The sequence below is a fragment of the Cupressus sempervirens genome, chromosome 9 (assembly GCF_028749045.1).
Source record: "Cupressus sempervirens isolate cs-2001-9-10 chromosome 9, ASM2874904v1, whole genome shotgun sequence".
Lineage (NCBI taxonomy): Eukaryota > Viridiplantae > Streptophyta > Pinopsida > Cupressales > Cupressaceae > Cupressus > Cupressus sempervirens.
Genome location: NC_143126.1, coordinates 554552945 through 554576534, shown reverse-complemented (window position 1 = coordinate 554576534; position 23590 = coordinate 554552945).

The following is a 23590-nucleotide window of genomic DNA, read 5'->3' as shown; positions in this document are numbered from 1 at the left end:
GACTTAGAATAGTGGAGTTCACATGGTAATGGTAGAATATTTTCTAAAATATAACCCTTTTTGGAAGATATCTTAGGTGGCATTTTGTACTTATTCAATATGATAGAATAAATGACATCATCATCCTCTTTAGTGCTTACAAATGAGTCTCTTGAGATCATCATCAATTGTTTAATTGAATTTATGTCCATATCAGAATCACCTAAATTTGACCAGACAACTTGATCATCCTGCAGCAAAGGCTAAGCAAGAGAATACAAGGTAAATGTTTTAGTGTCCATACCATCTAAAATGGTCATTTTCTCTAATTGACATGTAATATAAGCATCTAATGTGGCTAGCCATGGTCACCTTAGAATGACAAGATATCTTCCAGTACTTGTTTTTGGAGAGAGTACCACAAAATCAACTAGGTAATCCCATAAATGTAGTGTAACAGTGACATCTTATAACATACCATCAGGAATGATGGTTGAACTATCTGCTAATTGCAAAATTGTTGGCATTTCTCTAAGACCAATGATATGTAATTTGGGAATGACTTCCTTGGTCATTACATTGATGGATGCTCCTAAGTCTACTAGGGCATTTTATACTTGTATTCCTTGAATGGCAAGTGTTACTATTGGACTTCCAGGGTCTACATACTTGGGTATCTTAAGATTATCTAGCATAAGATCAGAAAGTTAGCTAAGGACATGGATAGTCTTTGGGTCCTTCTTTTTCCTACCTAGATTTTTAGTACAAGCTTCTTTGATAGCTTTTATATATATGAGTACTTCCGTGATTGCATCTAGCAATGAAATTTGTATTGTCATTTGCTTGAGTTGTTCAAGCAAATCTAGTGTGGCTTGATTTTCAACTGGTGGCACTTGTTTTGTTAACCTACCAAGAAATGGTGGTTTCTTTTTTGTTGTAGAAATAGTGGTTGTAGGCTCTTGAACTAACTCAGTAAAGGTATCATCAACTTCTATTATAATGTGTTACTTAGGTGATGCAAGTGTCATCCTAGATCGTAAATGAATGTCATTTAAGGTGATGGAATAGCTTTTTTGCTAAGTTGAAGGCTTTGCATTATTGGGATTAGGTTTAGGTTGTGCAGGAAACTGTGGCTATTTTGGAGGGGTTGTATTGGTTGTAGGAGGCATTAATATTTATTGTTAATGAGGCTGCATCAGCTTGTTGGTGCTACTGCTACTGCCAGCCTTGGGATTGGTGCCAACCTTGTTGAGGTTGCTGCCAACCTTGTTGGGGTTGTTGCCAATCCTGGTTAGGTTACTAAGAACCCTATTTAGGAAACTACCAACCTCGGTTAGGCTACTGCCAACCTTGCTAAGGTTGTTGCCAAACCTAGTTAGGCTATTGCCAACCTTGGTAAGGTTGTTGCCAATTATTATAATTATTATAAATACCATGTTTCTATTGTTTCTATTGACTATTACCACTATAACTATGAAGTGGGTCCTAGAGAATACTTGATCTTGGAGCCCAAGGCCTTCATTGAGCAACATAGAGGGCTTCTTTATCTTCATCAATTGCCTTGAATCTAGTAGGCATGTGCTATGACTCTAGACTGGAAATAGGCTTGCATCGGTAGTTACGTTTCTTTTCTCCATAGTGAGGGCAATATTCTACTAACATAATGTCAACATCCTCCTTTTTACTCCATTCTTGCATGGTGTCCAATTGTGTAGTGACATCATTAATGATGTCTTGCTTGAAATTTGATAAGAGGTTTAATAGCTTTTTCTTGGATACTCGTGCACCAAGAGATTTTTAGAGTAAGTTCATCAAGCCTCATCCTTTTTTTTATTGTTGCTCTAGAATAGTTCAAGAAAATGCTCCAAATTTCAGCCCACATCATCTATGTAATTTCACCTCCAACCATTAAGTCTAAGGCTTCCATACTCCTATCATGCACTTCTTTTAAGAATAGATGCTTTTGGGATGCCTTGTTCAATTGATTCTGCGTATTATGCTGCAAGTTGAACATGAATCGTGTAACATAGTCCTCCAAGATTTCATACTCCTGTAACATTTTGAAAATGTCATCCCCTTTTAAGTAATGGCCCCTACAATATTCCTTATATTTAGTAAGGAACAAGGTACTCATAATTGGCCAATCTACCACAACATTAGCACCTAGACTCATAAACCATCTTAAGGATACCTATTTTAGAGTTGATGGAAACAACTTCAATTTATGAGCATCAGTGGTGTAATCAGAACTTTGGCAAAGAATGTCAAACTCAAAGAGAAAGGTTTCTGGGTCTTTAGTAATGAGGCCATAGAACTTTAGAAGGGTAGCTAAGGGTATTTTTTTAAGATTTTGATTACCCTACTAAGTGGGAAGTGGAAAGGGAAAGGTAGGAAAAGCAGCTACCATTTTTAGTTTTCCTAGTGGTGGTGGTTGGTAAACGACTAAAACTAATGGATTATCTTGATAGTTTGGCTCAGAAAAAATATCTTTTAAATGAAAGGATTCTTTAGATGTGGCTGGTGCTTGTAATTGATTAGGTGCTTCTCCAAATCTTATTCTTTTGCTTTAGGATCAGTATAAAAGGGACCTTCTTGATTGAAGGTGGAAAGAAATATTGCAAGGTGGTCTCTTCTCCTATGCATGAAAAATACTAAAGAATGAAGCTAACTAGGTGACTCGATAGTGAACTCTAGATTGACACCATCCCATCAACAGCACCAAAAATGTCAAGCCAATATAACACCTTTTTAGTTGAAGGATTGGACATCCTTTACTACCAAAGTACTATGTTGGTCTTCATTAAATATCAATCTAGGAGCATGAACTTGAGATGATGTCTATAAAGTATATGCTTTAGCCTCTACTAAATGTCACTACTACCTTAAATAAAATAACCATTATGGAAATATATTTTATCAAAAAGAAAGACAACTATCTTATGATTGGAAGGAAACTTAGATAATTACTTAACCATACATCTATGCACCTACTACTGCAGGAACAATGACTAGTTCTATTTCAAGTGGTTGCAGGAACAATAGTTCTAAACTTGACTTAGAAAACTAAATCTAACTCCTAATTGCTAAAGGAAACTTCACCTTCTACATGGGCCCCCACATAAGAGTGAATAAAATATTAACTCAGACTAAAGTGTAGAAACTCAATAAACTCATAGATTCATTCAATAAGCATTATTACACTTGCTTGAAAAATAACAGAATATAACTGATAACTCTAATCAAACTCTATTCATTCATTCACTACTTGACCTTTGAGTTAAAAACAAGGTGTTATTTAAAAGAAAGGAAATAACAGATTCCTACAATCATGACTTCCTCATAAAGGATAGTTTGTTATAGCTCAAGATTTGATCAAAGATGAAACATGATAAGAAACATTAGGTATCTCCTTAAGTTCCTGTAAATATGGAGCATAGTGGATGTAGATCTACTCTGCTACATGACTTTAATGATTTCTATGAATTAAGGTATCGTGCAATAGTTCCTTATTAAGAATGCATGTTTAACTAATTGATCACTCTATTGACTTGCTCTCCCATACAATCACCTCATCAGGTTCCTTTTATTCTGTTGGAATAGGTCCCCTTTCTATGCCACTAAATAGGTCCCCTATAATTTTTCTGAATAGGTCCCCTCTTGTTTTGCTACTAAGTTTCTAGCTGTAATGGCGGCATAATGCACCTCCTTTGGTACTTGTGATTCCACAATACTAGACCTTCACTTAAGCTATTTTAACTAATTTTGACTTGTCTTGGATACCTGTGGTCATCATTCAATGCACACAAGACTTCCTACAAACATTTATTTATATTTATTAATTTATAAAGAAAAAACATTACTATTCAATTAATAGTCTTTGCAATCTCTTTGACTACAGGAAGATCTACCAATGCCAAACATTCATGAAGAAATATTTTTATCAACAAAATAAACCTTTTGAGACATAATTCTAATTATCAATTTTATGCCATATGTTCATAACTTATACATCAAAAAGTATAAAATATTATACTTACAGGATAACAAAGTTCAACATGTTATAAACAAATGTTCTTAAGATGGATCAAAAAGACATCTATTTCTTCATGTCATCAATTAAATTGGAATTCTTCCAATTTACCATGGTACACCATGTTGTTGAAACTGTCAGCATTTCTTGAGAAAAGAAAAATAATCTTGTTCCATCGTAATTAAACAATATCCCATTCATAGTAATTTTTTAACCGATGACTTTCAACCAAAATGTCCATCTCAAGATCTAGCATGAGGTTCTTATAAAGAAACCTATATTTCAACATGTCATAGACATCTTAGCAAATTCCTATAATAATCTCTTTTGTATAAAGTATCATCCAATATAATATATCGCATGATAAATTTTCAAATACAAGCATCATAATTTTGAGAAGAAGATTTAGGAAATGTTCCATCTTTCAAATACATGAAGATATTAGCAAACCATTAATCATAACTCAAGGTACAACACTTTTTTACCATAGAATCACATTTAGAAATATGAGGTTCCAAGAGAGTGTTAATATTAAATTAGAAATCTTTGTTGTTATCAAGACATAAGAGAGATGTTGCACTAGCCATAACACCTCCATGCTTATTACCCTTTTGAGGAACTAGCCAGATATCATTAGATGAGAATCTATTTAGTAAATCCAAAGCTAGTTCCCTATATTTTATGATGTTGTCATTCTTAGCTTGATATAAATTATTTATTTGTTGCACAATCGATTGAGAATCACCAGAGCTATTCAATTTTATAATTTGAAGTGATAAAGTCACTTGTAGTCCTGTAATAAGGACTTCTTATTCTTCAATTTTGTTTGTGCATGAAAATGTTAGCTTATAAAAAAGAGGAATTGATTTTTTAGAAGGGAAACAAGTATCACACCTATTCCAACACCATTTTTACATCTAGTACCATAAAAATGCATTTACCAAGCTTTATTCCTATCAATAGATAATATTTCTACATTAGGAAACTCAATCAGAGTCATAACTATATGTAAATAAGGAGCCTCAACTAAATGATTGGTTAAGGCTTCCTCTTTTGTAGATTTATGAGATATGAAATTCATATAAAACTCGTTAATCACCCATATAAGTTTGTCTTGGAAAAAATATGCTTGAAATGATCAAATCTAACCATCACATTGACTTCTATATTAAGAAGACAAATCAAAGTTTTTGACATGAAAAAGCTAAAGCTAGACATTATTTCTCAATTTATGTATATCTTGTCTCAAAATCAATGAAGGTACACCTAGTATAATAAATCTTACATTTTTTTACCAAGATCATCATGTTGAATAAGAATCACACTCAATGCATTCGAAGAAGATACAGATAGAAAGATATATTACGTTGTGCAAGCTTTATTATAGGGGTATTAGTAAGATAATCCTTAAACTATGAATGAAATAGTCCTATCAATGAGATTTGAAATAAATCTTTGAATAGCTTGTATCTTTCCTTTGTAAGTTGTGAAGCTCTAATATGTTCTTTTATAGATTCATATTAAAAATGACCTCTATCTTTCCACTATCAACTTGAATATCACTATTAGAGATAATGAATCCTAATAATCTTCTAGTGTCAACCCCAAAGGAATAGTTATAAGGATTCAATCACATATTATAACTTATTATCAATTTTTAAAAACTCATAGGATAACCACATGTTCACTTCACTATACTGATTTAGCAACAATTTCATCAACATAATATTCTTCAAGGATCTTATGTATGTAATCATTAAATATTTGAGTCACAACATGTTGATAGGTTGTACCCACATTATTCAATGCAAAAGGTATCATAAACTAACAAAATGTTCCTCAAGGTTTTAACAATGCACTCTTGTATTGATCTTTGAGAGGTATAAAAATCTGATTATAGTTCTAGAAAATCCATCCATACAAGATAATAAAGTATGCTGAGCAATTGATTCCACTATCATGTCATTGTTAGGAAAAGGAAAATCATCTTTCAAAGAAGCTTTTTTTAATCTTGAAAGTCAGTGTACATAAAAATCTTATTTCCTCCTTTAGAGATAACAAAAATGTCAGATATCCAAGGAGAATAATGAATAGAGAAAATGAAATCAACATCTAGTAATTTTTCAATCTCTACTTTGACTAAAAGAGCAATACTTGGATTCATTTTTTGAAATTTCTATTTTATAGGTTTAGCATTAGATTAAAGGTCATAATCTTAGGATCAATGCATGGAATATCCACATAATATCATGCAAAAGTATCTTTAAATTCATTCATTAAGCCACTTAGTTCTTTTTGTTCATCATGAGTCAAGAACTGTCCAAATTTAATCATTTTTTCAGAATCCATAGAATCCATTTGAAGATCAACATTTTCTGTTATCAAAAAATTACTTTTCATAGGATCCTTAAGAGGAAAGTTTTCATCATATGCATCTCATAATTATTTTGTTCCTAAAAATAACCATCAGTGTTCAAGAAATATGGCATCCACTTTTGATGATGAAAAGACTAAAGGTTATCATGGATTCCTAGAAAATCCATTAGAGCTTCATTGTTAGGAAATAGATCAATTTTAGTCTTTTTCTCAAAATCTAAAAGATCAAGGTTAATCAACTTAAGAGATCCACTACAAATATGATTAACATAAGAAGGGAATAGTGAAGGCTTCTTATAAGGATTGAATCCCAATACATATGTATGTTTGAGAACACCACTATCACTAGGGACTTGTATTCCTTATTCAAAATTTCCACAAATTTTCCATTAAATCCATATTTCTTTAGTAAAGTATATCCAATACTATAACAATCAGCCATATTATTTGGAGTTAATGGTGCTTCATAAGTTTGTATGTCATAACATTCAAGCTTAATAGTTTCCATAGTTTCTTCAATAGAATTGCACATAAATGTGTTTTTCAATTCACCTATAAGGAGAGAAAATTTCTTCTTTTCAAGGTCATCTTGTTTTTTCATTAAGGATAAATACAATACCTTATATTCTTTAATGAATGTAGAATTAAAATCCAAATTTCTCCAATCATCCTTAGGCATAGAAGAAGAAGGGTTTTTAGTTTTAGACAGTTCTTCCTTAGTTTTTATTTTCAAAAAATATTAAGTAGAATACATTTGAGAATATTTAGTGTTTAAGAAAGGATTAGGTTCACCATCCACATAATAGGTATACATGAGATTTTTGTGGACAAAATGTACCCAAGATGAAGTGTGGAAGGAAAAACATGCATATTGTACATCCAAGGTCTTCCTAAGAGCAAGTTATAATTCAAGGGACTAGGCATGACATGCATAGAGTTCTCTAGGATTACATGACCAACCTTAATGAGTAGTATTATAATCCCAAAAGTATATTTAGAAATTTGATTAAATCTATTAATATGCACATAATCAAATTGAATTGTTGAAATGACAACTTTTATATCTTTTACAATGTCTATGCTACAAACATTCAAACCTAAAACATTATCAATTAAGGTGCAACGTATAGTATTTTGATTAATGGACATCGCAACTATATGAGCATCAACACTATTTCAAACCTCAACTGAAGGAATATTAGCTTCAATGAAGATAATAGAAGGATCAAATGGAACAATATAGATACAATCCAAAAAGGAAGTAATGACATATGGATTAGATGATGAAACTGAAAGAGTAAATAAAGCCTTTTGTAAAGCTTCATGGTAAGTAGGTGAAGATTGGAACGATTCCTAGAGAGAAATATTAGTAGGAATTGCACAAAATTGCTATACTAGATCATACTCTTTAAAATAGGTATTTGGTAATCAAGGTGCTCTAGGAAGCATAGTTTAAGAAAGTACTAAAGAAGCTAGATCAATATGTTTAAAACTATTTTGAGTATGATAAGTGTGAGCCACACAATCTTGATTAATGAAATAGTTCAAAGGATTCATAGGTTTATGCTTAACTATATGTTTAAAATAGCCCTTATTAGTCATCAAAGTCTTCTCATAGAATATGGGAGGTGCATCAATAGAATAGATAGTCGTAGAGAAAAGAAAATATGAAAGAAACTTCTCATAAAAAGTGCCAATAAAAGGTGTGAAAGAGTGATTAGATAGAGCATGCAATGCCACATCAAAAACATCCTCCTTACAATTTGGATAATTTCTAAATCTATCATCAAAGCAATCATGAAACAAATAAAACTATATGTAATGCAATTCAATTCTTTTTATATTTTTAAAATAAAGATATGCAATATGAGATCTACAACCAATATTACAAGCTGAATGTCATAGTTTTGATTCAAAAAAAATGTGTAGAGGGGGATACCAATCAAGGAAACTAACCCTAAGATCATCACACAACCACACACAGCTCAAAAGAATTGAGTCTAGAGAAACAGGTTCATTCAAACCAAATGTGAAAGGTGCCAAATCTTAGTAGGTTAATGAAAACCAAGGGTATAAAGGATCATCAACTCAAGCTAAGATCTAATAATTATTAATAGAGGAAAAGAATTCCACTTTCCCTTGATATTTAACCAAATTAACTCTAAATCTAAGCATGATATGAAATGTAAATTAAAAAACTACTTAAATAAAATGTTTAATTGAAAAAGAGGGATAAATGTACTTATCTCAAGATTTTTAACCTTGATTTCTATGTGTTGAGATGCTTCTATAGGTGAATAGAGTAGGATCAAGGCCTATAACTAAGAGACAGACAAAACCCAAAAATATTTGGGTGATCTATCAGGGGAAAACTAGTGCATTAGATATGTAGTGCAACCCTAATTAAATGTGTGATGTTAATTTTGATTTCACATTTATTCTAACAAAAAAAAAAGGATAATCTGATTTATGACTACTTTTCCTTTCTATGATCTACTTATATCTAAATTGTGGATGTTGGGTCAATATGTAGGGGTTTTCCATAGTCAACCCCCTGTATTGGTGATTTACACCTCCATGGATAAATAATCTAAAATGAAATGTTTGTGATGATCATATATAATATTTGACTATACAAATGGAAGGATACACGTCCTTAGATCTAAAATCCTAGCATGAAATATTGCACTTGAATGTGGATGAAATGATAATTCATAGATCCAAGGATTACATAGAAAACATACCAATCTCCAAAGGATAAAATACTCTAGGCCATACTCATGATTTATATTTAGTACTCTATGATTGGAACCTGAATGCTTGAAATAAATGTTTAGAGGAAGAATGGAAAACTCTCTTACTTCAAAGGATATTTCCAATTCTCTTTGTTTCCACCTTGCAAATGTCCTAAGATAATTTGGGATGTCCACAATGGCTTATCCACATGAGAAATTATTGCTTGATCTTGTAAGTTTGCTTTCTTTATTGCTTGATAGTCCATATACATATGATGTTATGTTATGCCAAATGAAGCAATTGAGGGTGTTTATATAGAATTTAGATTAATTTCCTCTAATAGGTTGACCGAGCTCAATTACCTAATTCAGGATAATTAAAAGCTTGAGAAGTTTCCAACTACTAGGACCCAAAATGGGACGTAATTAGGGGAACACTACACCCCTAAAGGAATCATTAGGGATGCACCATGCCTTTGATAATCAGATGCAAAATTCCATGGGATTGTCTCAAGACTCCAAAATAGGTCCTAAAATCAAGAAATTAGGTCTAGATTCCAAGGAAATCTTGTTTCGATACACAAAGGATTTATGTTGATTTAAGAGAGAGGAAATAGGACCAAGATGAATAGATCCTACCTCGAGTTTCATGTCATATAAAAGGAATACTTAGGAGAAATTATTAGGTCCTACCTAGATCCCATTTTAGAGGATAGGTGAGAATTAAATGTAATTTTTTTATTAAATTATGTCACATTTGAATTTCATGAGTATTGGTCTCCTAGAATATTGGCATTCAATATTCACCAAATACTAAAAATGTTTTGATATCACATCTATAATACCCCAAAATTGTCTCATTTGCCATGATACCAATTTTGGTCTAGTCTGACCAATCCTAAGACTTATTCTAATAGGCAATTCTTATTCTGCTACTTGCTACTTGACTTAATTGTCAAATGCTTGAAACCCTAATCTGCATTAATCAGACTCTTTATTTAATTCCTATAGTATTGACTCATATTAGTCACATTAAACCTATTGATTAAGATTGAATTTAATTATTAAATATTTATACTTTAATTAAGTTAAATCATCACCTAAGGCTAATACACTAAGGAATTAAATTTATTTAATTTAATAAATACACCTATCTCAATTAATTAAAAGGAATTATTTAATTAAATGGGGAAGGTAATTCTAATTAATTAAACAAAATTATTTAATTAAATGGAGAAGCTACCTCTAATTAATTAAGCAAAGTTATTTAATTAAATAGGAAGTTATTCCTAATTAATTAAATAAAGTTATTTGATTAAACATAAAAGTGTCTCTAATTAATTAAATCAAATCATTTAATTAAATAGAAAATATATTTATGAGAGCATATCTCATTTTATTAAATTAAATATCTCTCTTAATTTTCTCTTTAGTTCAAAAATGGAAATTCCTCGTTCACTGTTGATCAAATTAAAGTGACCCAGATCACTTACTCTCACACTAAAGTTTATCTGAGCTAACTGACTCTTACACTCAGATCTAAGCTAGTTAACTCCCTCTAATTTGACAATCTTCCACCTTAACTGAACCTCATCTTCAATCCTAACCATTGATTGAGATCAATCTCAACAGTTGGAGTATTTCAGGAAAATCTATTTAAGAGACCCTCATTTCTTCATTTTGGAGGATGAATTGAATTGCTATCGAAGTGCTGTTGAAATTCATACTCACATTTGCTCACATTTTTCATATACTTGCATTCTTAGTTTAATTTCATTTAGCTTAACTATGCATATGTTAATCTAGTTTGCTTTATTTTGTTCTTAGCTTAATTATGTAACACATTTAGAATACTTTGCACATTCATCTAGACTAGTTGCATTTCTTTAAATCCTTGATTCTTAGAGGGTTTGGTTGCTTACACCTCAAGTTTGAGGATATCTAATAAGTCAAATCCCTTTAGATAGAAGGCAACAGGTCAGCTCGCAGGGCTAATCTTGGGTGAACAATCTCATGCTCATTCCAGGATGAATCCGCGTACAATAACCGTTTTGAAGTGTCTGTGAGGTTCAGAGGCCCACAATTCATAGGTACATTTTTGGCACCCACCGTGGGGCCAAAAAAATCAATTTCTCAAGCCTTTCTGCATTTTTTGAATTAGTTTTCAAGCTCTCTATCCATACAGTTCTATACATATTCAAAAATCTTTGCGCAAGACAATTAATTTTCACGCGAGGATTTTGAATCTTCGCGCAATGATTCTTTTTAGTTCATGCGAGAAAGTGCTTGAGCGTGCAAATCTTCCCATGGCACCTTGTTTCTTTGCATGGGCCATAAAGAGACTTCACACGAATCTACTAGAGATTTTGTGTGAGATCTTGTAACAGCAACCTCTATTTCAAGCATTTTCACTTTGCAATTTACTTAATTTCCTTACTGTACTTTTCTTGGAATCTATTTTGCTTTGTTTCTCTGATCTTTTGTAGCTTAACTGTTGTTTGCAGGACAACTTTTTGAAGATTCCTCATACAGCCCACTCAAACATTGATCCAGGTGGATCCAAAAGGCCAAAAATTTAACAGTCTCGTAATCTCTCAAATTTAGTATCACTACAAAGAGCTCAGAGAATAGAACCTGATGCATCTTGAATGGGTGAAAAAGGAGCTCGTATGCAAAAGTTACGCTCGATCAAAGTTTAGGTCAACAGGAAAACTAGAGGGCTAGATAAAGGGTGAAATTGGACCATCTCAAAAAGTGGTCAACAATGGATTTCAAAATGAAGAGCCCGATGAGAGCTTTCCAATGACGTTCATTTCATCAAAAATGAAGATCAAATGTGAAAATTATAACAGTTTGAAGTTTAGATAGAAATGTGGATTTTGATGATGTCAGCATGACATCATAAAATCTTAAAGAGAGGGAAAAAGTTCAAATTCAAATTTAAATAGGTATTTAATTCAAATTTAAGAAACGGGATAATGGTATTTGAACTCCCAACCATTACCCTCCTAAAATTAAGTTCAACCAATAGGTTTTTTATGGCATATGTAATATTAGAGGAAGAGTTGTTATGTATCCATAACAAATCCGCCCAACCTTATTTAAATAAGGTTATTTGTTAAAACAAACCCCTATTAATGGAGTAAACTCACAACCATAAAATGGTAAAAGGGTAGATTCGAATTTATGTAACCAAAATAGGGGATTATGTTGGTTAATTGTTTTAGCCCATTTTTGGCTAAATTTCATGTATAAAAAGAGGGGAATTTAGAAGAGATGAACAATTAGCTTTGAAGGAAAATTTTCTCTTGGGGAAAATTTTGTAATTCTTGAGAGATTTTGTGGGTGAGAGATTATTGTAAGCACGAAGTTATTATCTTCAAGTGCAAAAGAGAGAGAGACTATAAAGGTTAAAGCTTGGATGTTGTAAGAAGGTGTGTTTTGCCTGGCAACATTAATAAAGTGGTCCTCGAATTGAGAAGCAGACCTAGAGACGTAGTCCTAATTGGAGGAACTCCGTTATCAAATTGTTTGCATCTCTTCTATCTCTTTCCTATTCTTTCATTTCATTTTTAGTTATGTTCTTTCTTTTATGTTGCTAAATACAACTGATTTAAGTGTTTACAGTGTAACACTTCTTCTCTGTAATTTCAACGCTTTAAGAAACATAACCATGCAATTACTGCCTGGATTGGGAATCAAATCTATAATTTGGATTAAGTTATAAAAAATTTGTAAATCCTAGTTTATAGATCAAGTTTGGTATCAGAGCCTATTCTTGTAGAGAAATTGCAGGTGGTGAATGTTAACTAGGTTGAAGTTGAAGCAAGGAGAAGGTGAACTTGAAGAGTTCAATCTAGAAATTGGAAAAAGAAGGATTTTTCCTCGATCAGAGATGGAATCTGAACAACATATTCTTGAGTTTGATGCAAAAGCATTCCAAAGATCTTTCATGGAATTAAAGGCTTTGGTCAACATTCTTCTCCAAGAGAGACATGAACGACAGTTGAGAAAGGCAGACAAGGCTAGGAAGAAGGAAGAAGCTAAATCTTCATCAAAAGATGACAAAGATAAAGGAGTAGGTGTTAGCTTAAAGAATAAATTTGACAACTGAGTGTCAATACACTTAACCAAGATCAAAAGTAAGTGCCGAGTGATAACAAGTGCTGAGTGATAACAAGTGCCGAGTGTTAACAAGTGCCGAGTACAACATGTGCCGAGTGATACAATTTTGTTTAGGTGCCGAGCTATCTAGGAAACAGCATGTGCCGAGTATCAAAAATACTTCAGGAGATGAGTAACTCAGTAGATCAGCATAAAAGTTTGAAATTGCACAAACTATGATGCAAATAATTTTTGCAGCCAACAGAAGGTAAACTTCGATGGATTTAATGATATAATTGAATCTTTTATTTTTCCCATGCAACTCACATGTAACCAATAAGAAAAATAATAAAGACATGCAACCAATCAGTAAATAAAACAAGTATTGAGTGGGAAATTGAGATTCAATATGGATCGTAGATCCAAATCAAACCCTAAGTCTTTGAAGTCTTTATAAGGAAGACGAAATTTCATTGTACATATATGGAAGGACATAAAAGGGTGCATAAGAAAATCTATTTTTAGAAGCAAGGGTTATCAGATCACAAAGGATCAAGATTAGGAGAAGGCGAAAAAGGAGCCTACATTCAGCAATCAAGGATTGTAATCTATCAAGTTTATTGTATCTAATACTCTCTAGAAATTGTATTATAATGAAAATCCTATGGTGATAGGTTAGCTTTACAGCTATTTTGTAAGATCCTTTTGATTAGGTGATTAAAATCCTTTAACTGGGTGACACTTCATGTTAAGTGTTTGTAAATCCTCTAACCAGGTCACTATTAATATAGTGTAAAGCCTTTAATAGGGCAGGCCTTTAACAGGGCAAACCATCAGAAGTGGTTGAACAATATTGCTGCAGTAAATTTTTGTGGGTATCATCCCCACCCTAGTTTTACCTTCTTATTCCTGGAGGGTTTCTAGGTTACCAAAATTTTGGTGTTATTAGTTATTGATGGATGAGTTTTCTTACATGTTTATTTGATGTATTTACATGCATGCAACTTACTTTCAGTTAAAAGTTTTATTGGATAAAGTTTGATACTTATGATTCACCCCCCCCTCTCATAAGTACTCTTTCCATATTTGAATATTCCAACAATTGGTATCAGAGCTAGCCAAGTTCTCACAAGGAAAAGCCTAACAGCTTGGAGGAAAAGATCTAAAGATGGAAGCTTTCAAACTTGGAAAGATCATTGAAAATCAGGTGATAGATGTGCAACTTGCTCTGCATAGCTTGGAGGAATTCAGAAACAAATTGAGAAACTCATTAAAAAAGAGGAAGGATCTAGCCATAGCTGAAAATGATATACACTACAAGGAGATTGATACCACCAACATATTTTCCAGTGGAGACACTAAAGAGTTTGATGTAGCAATAGTAGAACTGATGGAGAAAAATAAAATTCAAGCAGATGAGATAAGAACTCTCAAGATGGAACATGAATCACAAGCTATAATGATATGTGAAATTACTGAACAAAAGAAAAGAGTAGTTGATGATAAGGTCATGATAGAAAATGACAAAAGGAATCTTGCAAACAAACTTGAAGAAAAATGTACTGAACTGACAAGGATCTCAATCATGCAGATGGATACACTTGCCCAGATGATGAATCTTCATCATGAACTCAATATGAAATATATTGAGATCTCTAGCTTGAAGATGAAAAATTAACAAATGTAGAATGAATTGAACAGAGAAAAAGAGGTAGCAGAGAACCTCAACAAATCAAGTGAAGCAATCAAGTATTTTGAACAGTTGTTGAAATCACCAAAATCTGCTCATGATACATCAGGACTAGGATACAATAGCACTGAAGTTGGAGAATCTTCAAAGAGTGTTGAACAAAGAAGTGATAAAGGTAAGAATTCAAAACCCACTTGTCATTTCTGTAATAAGAAGGGACATACAACTAATGTGTGCAGGAGTAGAAGATTCAATCAATCAAGCATACCCAAAAGTTTCTGTCACAAGTGCAACATGCAAGGACATATGACACAAAATTGTGAATCCAATGTCACAAGGACTCAAAGATTTGATGGAAATTGTTATAATTTCAAAAAGTAGGGACATAGAGCATTTGAATGTAGATCAAAACCTATGTGGACAGTAAATCAACCAGCAAAGACATCAAACCATGAATTTTGGGATTACAACACCAGGTACAGCTGTCACTTTTGTCAAGAATATGGAAATATCCCACAAAACTGCATAAGAACACATTTTAGAGGGAACTACAAAATATGTTTGAGTCAAACCACATGTTTTAGTTGCTTAAAAACTGGTCATGTCAGCAGGAATTGCCCAACAAGGTCAAAGGCATCAAGTTCTGAGTTTAGCAATGGAAAGGCAAAGATAGATGTGGACATATCAGAAGTGAAATGAATAAGACAAGGAGGAAGAAAGATGATTCTAGCACATCAAGTATAGATATCACTTCACCTAATAGGTCAAGTGATCACACTTCATCAAATTAAGCAAAGAACAAGTGTGACGGATTGATAAACCAAGTTACATCATAGATCAGTCCCAAGACATATAAGAACTGCAAAAATGAAATCAGCATAAACAAAGATGCTAAGACAAAATTGAGAACTTTTTGAAGATATGTCAAAGTTTCCTTCAGGAGCCGAGTTGCTAACAACGACCGAGTTGATAGTTGATGCCGAGCTATGAAATATCAATAAGAGCCGAGTAAAGTAAAACATAATGGAAGCCAAGTCATGACGAAACTTTTTAAGTGCCGAGTAGACAGTTAGCAGTGTACTAAGCATTTATTACTCTATTTTGAAGGGTACATAAATCCAATTTTTGATCATTTTCCCACCATTCGAACAAGAAGCAAAGCCGAAAAAGAGCGGAGAAGATCAAGATCAGCTCAGAAGCCATTTGTGAAGATTTCAACAACGATTCAAGACAAATTTCATCAATTTAAGGTATTTTACTTAAGTGTCGAGCTATGTAGGACTTATAAACTTGTTTAAACTATAAACCCTAGTTTGGTAAACAATGGCATCTGGGTCAGGAACCACTAAGGGTATAGAGAGTCATGAAGTTCAGTTGGTCAGCAACGAAGTTAAACAACCTGAATTTAAGCCCATTCCAGAAGTAGCATACAAGAATGATCCTGCAGGTGCATTACCAATTATTCTGGATAAAGTTGTTATGGTCCGAGATGTTCGCAGATGTTATAATTGCAAAATAGGTGCCATAGGAGACTTAGAAATTCATAATGCATATGATAAACTATGTGAAAACAAAGTACTAAAAAATGAGTTTTCAATAATAGAAAGAAAAGGATTGACCAAAACCCTAGCATTTCTGACTGTTTTCAAAATTGAATGGGTACGGATAGTTTTGAGCCGAATACATGACAAAGCTTTTTGGTTAGAGTCAGGGCCAGTAAAATTCACCAAGAAAATTGTTCATAGGGTTACTGGTATTCCAACCCTAGATCGGCCAAAGACCCTGCGAAGTGACAAAAGGGAAGTAATAGAGAAAAATACAGGTGCCAAATGGAACAATAGAGGAATGAATATCGACATAGTCACAGATCCCCTACTAGATTTTGCTATGAGAATCATTTCACATAAATTCTATCAATCAAGCAGGTTGAATAGTGTACCTTGTATAGCAGTTGATGTTGCATACAAGATAATCAAAAGAGATCACACTTATGATCTGGCAAAGCTCATGTTCAACAGATTAATGAAAATCTGGGAGCTATAAGGAAGAGCAAGGGAGCTCAATGCAAATTTGGATCAGTTTTGATGTGTATGTTTTTCTATCCGATGAAAGAATTTCCTTCTATGGGTAAAGTAAAATGGAATCCAGATAAAACAATTGTTGAACAAATTAATGGATACATTGAACAGATGGGTGAACATTTTGATGCCCAAATGATTGGTTATTTTGAGGACTTCAAAAAGTCCATGAAACAAAGAATGATAATTCCAGTCTCATTGACTGAGAAATATGAAAAAGATATTTGTTTTCTTGTAGATATAGATTATACCTACATACAAGTAGTTATACCTAGAGTAGGATGGCTTAGGCCACTAGGTTATGAACTTGATGTTGATCAAGCCTCTGTAGTAATAATAGCTTTACTTGCAGAAGAAGCTGATAAAAATGCAAATTCTTTTGGAACCTATGATGTTGTCAAATCAAAGGTAATAATAGATTTGAAGACTACTTTAGCAGTAAAGAAGAAAGAGAAAATGGTGAGACAAATCAAAAGAAAATTTGGCGTGGAAGAAGAAGAAGGAACATCAGAAGAAGAAGGAGAAGACATTAAAGAAGAAGGAGATAAACTTCAAGGTCAGACTCAAGGGTTAGGAGAAGACAAAGAGGAAAGTGCTGAGGTAGAAGAAGCCAAGGAAGCACCAGTTAAGAGAAAGACCACAACTCCTTCTGCTCCTAAATCCAAGGGGAGGAAAGAAGCTGCCCCTGCACCTAAGAGACTGACCACAAGGGCTGCAACACAAAAAGCCCAAGAGGAGGCAAAAGGAAAGAAGACTACTGCTGAGTCAAAGAAAAGGAAATTTATTCTCCAGCCTAAAATAGATGAGGAGAAAATAGAGTCAGAGGAAAATAGTCAATTTCAAGTGGTAAGACACAAACCCCAGACTGTTGTTGATAAATTATGTTCAAAAATTAGAAATAATGATTTAAAAGGTCTAAAGAACCTGAATTTTTCTAAGCTTACCAAAGAAGAGCAAAATAAATTAGAGGAATTTGTATATGCTATGATGGCTGAGTATAAGCACACACCTCTAGAATTAGATGAATCTATGCCAAGATAATTGTATAAAATTGTAGAGGATAAATGGAATTTTTGTTTACAAATGGAAAAAGAAATAAGGGAGTCAACATTAACAAGATTGTTGCCTGATTTGACTAAAGATCAAATAATAAATGCTGTAAAAAGGCATAATAACATATTCACTCCCAAGTATAGAGCATTCAGCATATTGCAAATTAAAATTGAAGAGGTAGTTACTAAATCCACAAGATTGTGGAAAATAGTTTACAAGAGAATTGAAGATGTATATAATGAAGAATATAAGGCAGAGGCAATTGCCAAGACAAAGGAAAAGAAAGTATCAGAAACCAAAAAAAAAGAGAAGGAACTAGTGGAGAAGAGTAAAGAAGAAAAGGAAGAAGAGGCACATAATGAGGAGAAAGAGGAAGAGAAAGATACAACTGAGCCACAAGATCAAAGTATGCAAGACATACAAGTATCTACTCCTAGTCCTCCTCATGCCACCATCACACCCGCAGATATCATAAAAATAAAGGATGTTACAGATACTTCAAATCTAAACATCAATCCATTAACTATAGAGGATTTGGAAATCCTTGACCAATCATCACTAGTAGCAAAATTAAGTTCAAATCTTGTATTAGTTAGTGTTGATGAATTACAGAATCCAGAAGTCAAGGTAAAAGCACAAGTGCCACCTTTGACCATACAAACTATTGGTATTCTATTCCTTCCACCACCACCTCCACCAAGTACAGTCACTTATACACTCCAAATGCCGAGTATAGCAGCAGGGGAAATAAAATAAACATCTGAACAACCAACAAGTTCAACCCCACCTAGCAATCATAAAAGGGATATTCAAGCTGAAGAAAAAGATGAGACAAAGAAAAAGGAGGAGACTGCAATACAAACACTGGTTGCATTACCAAAATTTGGTACTCCTACACAAACTCTTTAGTAGCCGAGCACAGATGGATTACAGCTGAAAATCAAAACACCAGGCTCGAGCTCATCAAAGGCACTCAGGAGAGTTCACTATGGAGTTCCTGAGCTTGATGAAGAAATAAAGATCCCATATTATGAATCTAGCACTCTTAATAAAGAAAAGATTAATGAAATTCAGAGTGCATTGGACAAAAGAAGGAGACAAGAAGCACTAAGAAAAAAATACAAGCATAAGCTTACCTTGAATGAAATTAAACATATATTCACGGAAGCCTTTTGCTTACAATCTCTAGATGAGTCAAGACCAATTATGGAACAACTATCTGATATAGTTGACTAGGTGACTAATGAAGACCAGGAAACAAATGTCAGATTGCTTGAATGGTCAGAAAAGAAGTTCCAAGGTAAAGTAAATAGTAAAATATCCGATGATATAGCACTGTCACAAGAAGAACTGGTAAAGAAAGTTATAACAGTTAAAATTGTACTAGGAAACATCTTTTCCCTGTACAACAAGTTGTGTGATTTTTCCACATTCACACAAGACACTAGCCAGAAAATACTGAGCATGGAAAAAAATCTAAAAATTTCTAGCATGCAACTCCCCATAGATCTAGCTCAGAGTGAGAAGTATTTTGTCCAATTGCTTCACACACAAAGAGAGTTAGCTATCTTAGCAGCAGAGGAGGCAACCACAAAAGCCAAATTGATACAAATTCAATCATCAATAACTCCTCATTTGGAACTACTTCACAAGGAGTAGATAAATGTAGAGACAGTCCTCAGGAAAGACCCCAATCTTTCTTCATCTGATGGACTTGTACACCTAGCAGCAGAGATTGCCATCCAACATAAGACATTGGATGCTGCATTAGCAAATTGGGATGCAGCTCTGAAGGTACTCCTTGAAGTAAATAGCACATTTTTGGCCAAGTATAACATTTCATTGTAAAGACCCTTGACATAAGTGTCAAAAAGGGGGAGAATAAGTAATAAGAGAGTAATAAGAAGTGATTAAGGGGGAGTTAAGTACAGGAATGAAATGATAAGTATGATAAAAGGGGGAGATAGAAAATTTTAAGATAGCAAACTTTGAGAGCAAATTTTGAATGAAGGATAAATTACTGAGTCACATGGATCTTAATTAAGTGTTTTTGCCACTCATGTCAAAGGGGGAGATTGTTAGCTTAAAGAATAAATTTGACAACTGAGTGTCAATACACTTAACCAAGATCAAAAGTAAGTGTCGAGTGATAACAAGTGCCGAGTGATAACAAGTGCCGAGTGATAACAAGTGCTGAGTGATAACAAGTGCTGAGTGATAATAAGTGTCGAGTGTTAACAAGTGCCGAGTACAACATGTGCCAAGTGATACAGTTTTGTTTAGGTGCCGAGCTATCTAGGAAACAACATGTGCCGAGTATCAGAAATACTTCAGGAGCCGAGTAACTCAGTAGATCAGCATAAAAGTTTGAAATTGCACAAACTATGATGCAAACAATTTTTGCAGCCGACAGAAGGTAAACTTCAAGGGATTTAATGATATAATCAAATCTTTTATTTTTTTCGTGCAACTCACATGCAGCCAATAAGAAAAATAATAAAGGCATGCAACCAATCAGTAAGTAAAACAAGTATTGAGCGAGAAATTGAGATTCAATATGGATCGTAGATCCAAATCAAACCCTAAGTCTTTGAAGTCTTTATAAGGAAGATAGAATTTCATTGTACATATATGGAAGGACATACAAGTATGCATAAGAAAATTTGTTTTCAGAAGCAAGGGTTATCAGATCACAAAGGATCAAGATCAGGAGAAGGCGAAAAAGGAGCTTGCATTCAGCAATCAAGGATTGTAATCTATCAGGTTTATTGTATCTAATACTCTCTAGCAATTGTATTAGAATGAAAATCCTATGGTGATAGGTTAGCTTTACAACTATTTTGTAAGATCCTTTTGATTAGGTGATTAAAATCTTTTAACCAGGTGACACTTCATGTTAAGTGTTTGTAAATCCTCTAACTAGGTCACTATTAATACAGTGTAAAGCCTTTAACAAGGCAAACCATCAGAAGTGGTTGAACAATATTGCTGCAGTCAATTTTTGTGGGTATCATCCCCACCCCAGTTTTACCTTCTTATTCTTGGAGGGTTTTTGGGTTACCAAAATTTTGGTGTTAAGAGTTATTGATGCATGAGTTTTGTTACATGTTTATTTGATGTATTTACATGCATGCAACTTACTTTCAGTTAAAAGTTTTATTGGATAAAGTTTGATACTTATGATTCACCCCCCCCTCTCATAAGTACTCTTTCCATATTTGAATATTCCAATAGTAGGAGGTGGTAGTGACCCTCCTAAACCTTCATCTCCATCCTCTTCATCTTCTTCTTCATCTTCTTCTTCTCTATCTAATTCTTCTAAAAAGAAACATTCTGTGAAGACACCCTTGTTAAAGCTTGATGTAAAGTTTGATTTGCCTATATATAATGGTTAATTGGATGCTGAAAAATTGGATAATTGGCTTAAGCAGATTGAAGTGTATTGCAGGGTTCAAAATATTTTGGATGATTCTTCCAAAATTCAGCTAGCTACTCTCAGAATGGGAGGCACTGCATTGGTCTGGTGGGAGACAAAGATCCAGGATGATCTTCTTACACATGGTAAAATCATTTCATCTTGGTATGAATTTACTTTTGCTTTGAAGAAAAAATTTTATCCATTGGGTTATATACAACAAGCCATTATGGATTGGCAAAATCTCAGGCAAGGTAAAGGGCAGTCTGTGCAAGAGTATACACAGGTGTTTAGGAAGAAGGCATTAACTCTTGGAATTCCTCTTTATACCCAAGATACTTTATTAAAGTATATAGATGGAATGCATTCATATTTGAAGCATACAATATTGATGTTTAGTCCTTCTAACTTTGATGAAGTATGCGTTCAAGCGACTCATATTGAAGCAGGTGGAGGAAATGTAAGTTTCAGTTCAAAGAAAGAATTTTCTCCCCTTGACAGCATCAAGAAAGGAAAGAAGGTAGCCATAGTAAAGAAAGAGGAAGGTAACAAACCTACATGTTCCCATTGTCAGAAGAAAGGACATGTAGAAGAGAAGTGTTGGAAATTGCATCCAAAATTGAAACCAAAGTGGTTTAAGGATCATAAGGGTAAGCAAAAGTCTACGGTTGTTGTTTAGGATCTTGGATCAGATTCTAGTGATGAAGCAACAATATCAGCTATGGGTTTGAAAGGTAAAACTTTTTTTTATTCTACAACTGATGTTTCATATGCTTCCACTTCAAAAAGTCATTTTGTTCCTGAAGATAGTAAAAGGTGTGAACTTTTTCATATAAGGGTGATTTCAAAGAACACTAAAATTAACACATTGATAGATAGTGGGTCCCAAGTTAATATGATTTCAGAAGAAATTATTAAACAATTGGGATTGGAAACTAAGCCACATAGGAGACCTTATCCATTAGGCTGGGTGTGCAATGATAATAGATTGCGAGTTACTAAGCAATGTAAGTTAAGATTTGCAATAACATCTAAGTTCATAGATGAAGTTGAATTTGATGTGGTTCCACTTGATATCTGTGGGATTGTGTTGGGTAGCCCATACTTATATGATAGGAAAGCTATCTTCTACAAGGAACATAACAAGTATCATTTGTTTAAAAATGGGATTGAATACATTATAAGAGCTCATCGCATGAAGAATGGAGGATCAATTGTAAATATAGGAAATTTGAAAATGATTGTAAATGCAAGCAGTAAACTGACTCTCATGTCTGCAGCAGCTAGTGAGGATCAGGTGCAAGAAGAAATGCATCTTCAGCCAATAATGGTAAAAGATGATTTGAAAGGCTCATTTTCTAATAATGTTTCTGTACAAGAGGTTCAAAATTTTGATAATCTTTCCATTTCATCAGTTAGTTCAGTTTTGTTACTTCTAGTTCTACTAGTTGGTGCTATGTGGGTGATGGATGTAATAGTGGAAACTGGTGGATTTATGGTTAATTGTGTCAATAGTGCTATCACATATGTCTTTATATTTGTGGTGGGTCAGATGTTTAGAATTCCAGTAGGACATATAGATGATACTGGGCAAGTGGGGCAACATTGCCCTTATTCAAAATGTACATAAAAATAGACTTTTGGAGGTACAAAAGCTTCTCAGTGGGGAGGAATGATCCAGGTGGATCCAAAAGGCCAAAAATTCAGCAGTCTCATAATCTCTAAAATTTAGTATCACTACAAAGAGCTCAGAGAATAGAACCTGATGCAACTTGAACGGGTGAAAAAGGAGCTTGTATGAAAAAGTTACGCTCGGTCAAAGTTCAGGTCAACAAGCAAACTAGAGGGCTAGATAAAGGGTGAAATCAGACCATCTCAAAAAGTGGTTAACAATGGATTTCAAAATGAAGAGCCCGATGAGAGCTTTCCAATGACGTTCATTTCATCAAAAATGAAGATCAAATGTGAAAATTATAACAGTTTGAAGTTTAGATAGAAATGTGGATTTTGATGATGTCAGCATGATATCATAAAATCTCAAAGAGAGGGAAAAAGTTCAAATTCAAATTTAAATAGGTATTTAATTCGAATTTAAGAAAAGGGATAATGGGATTTGAACTCCCAACCATT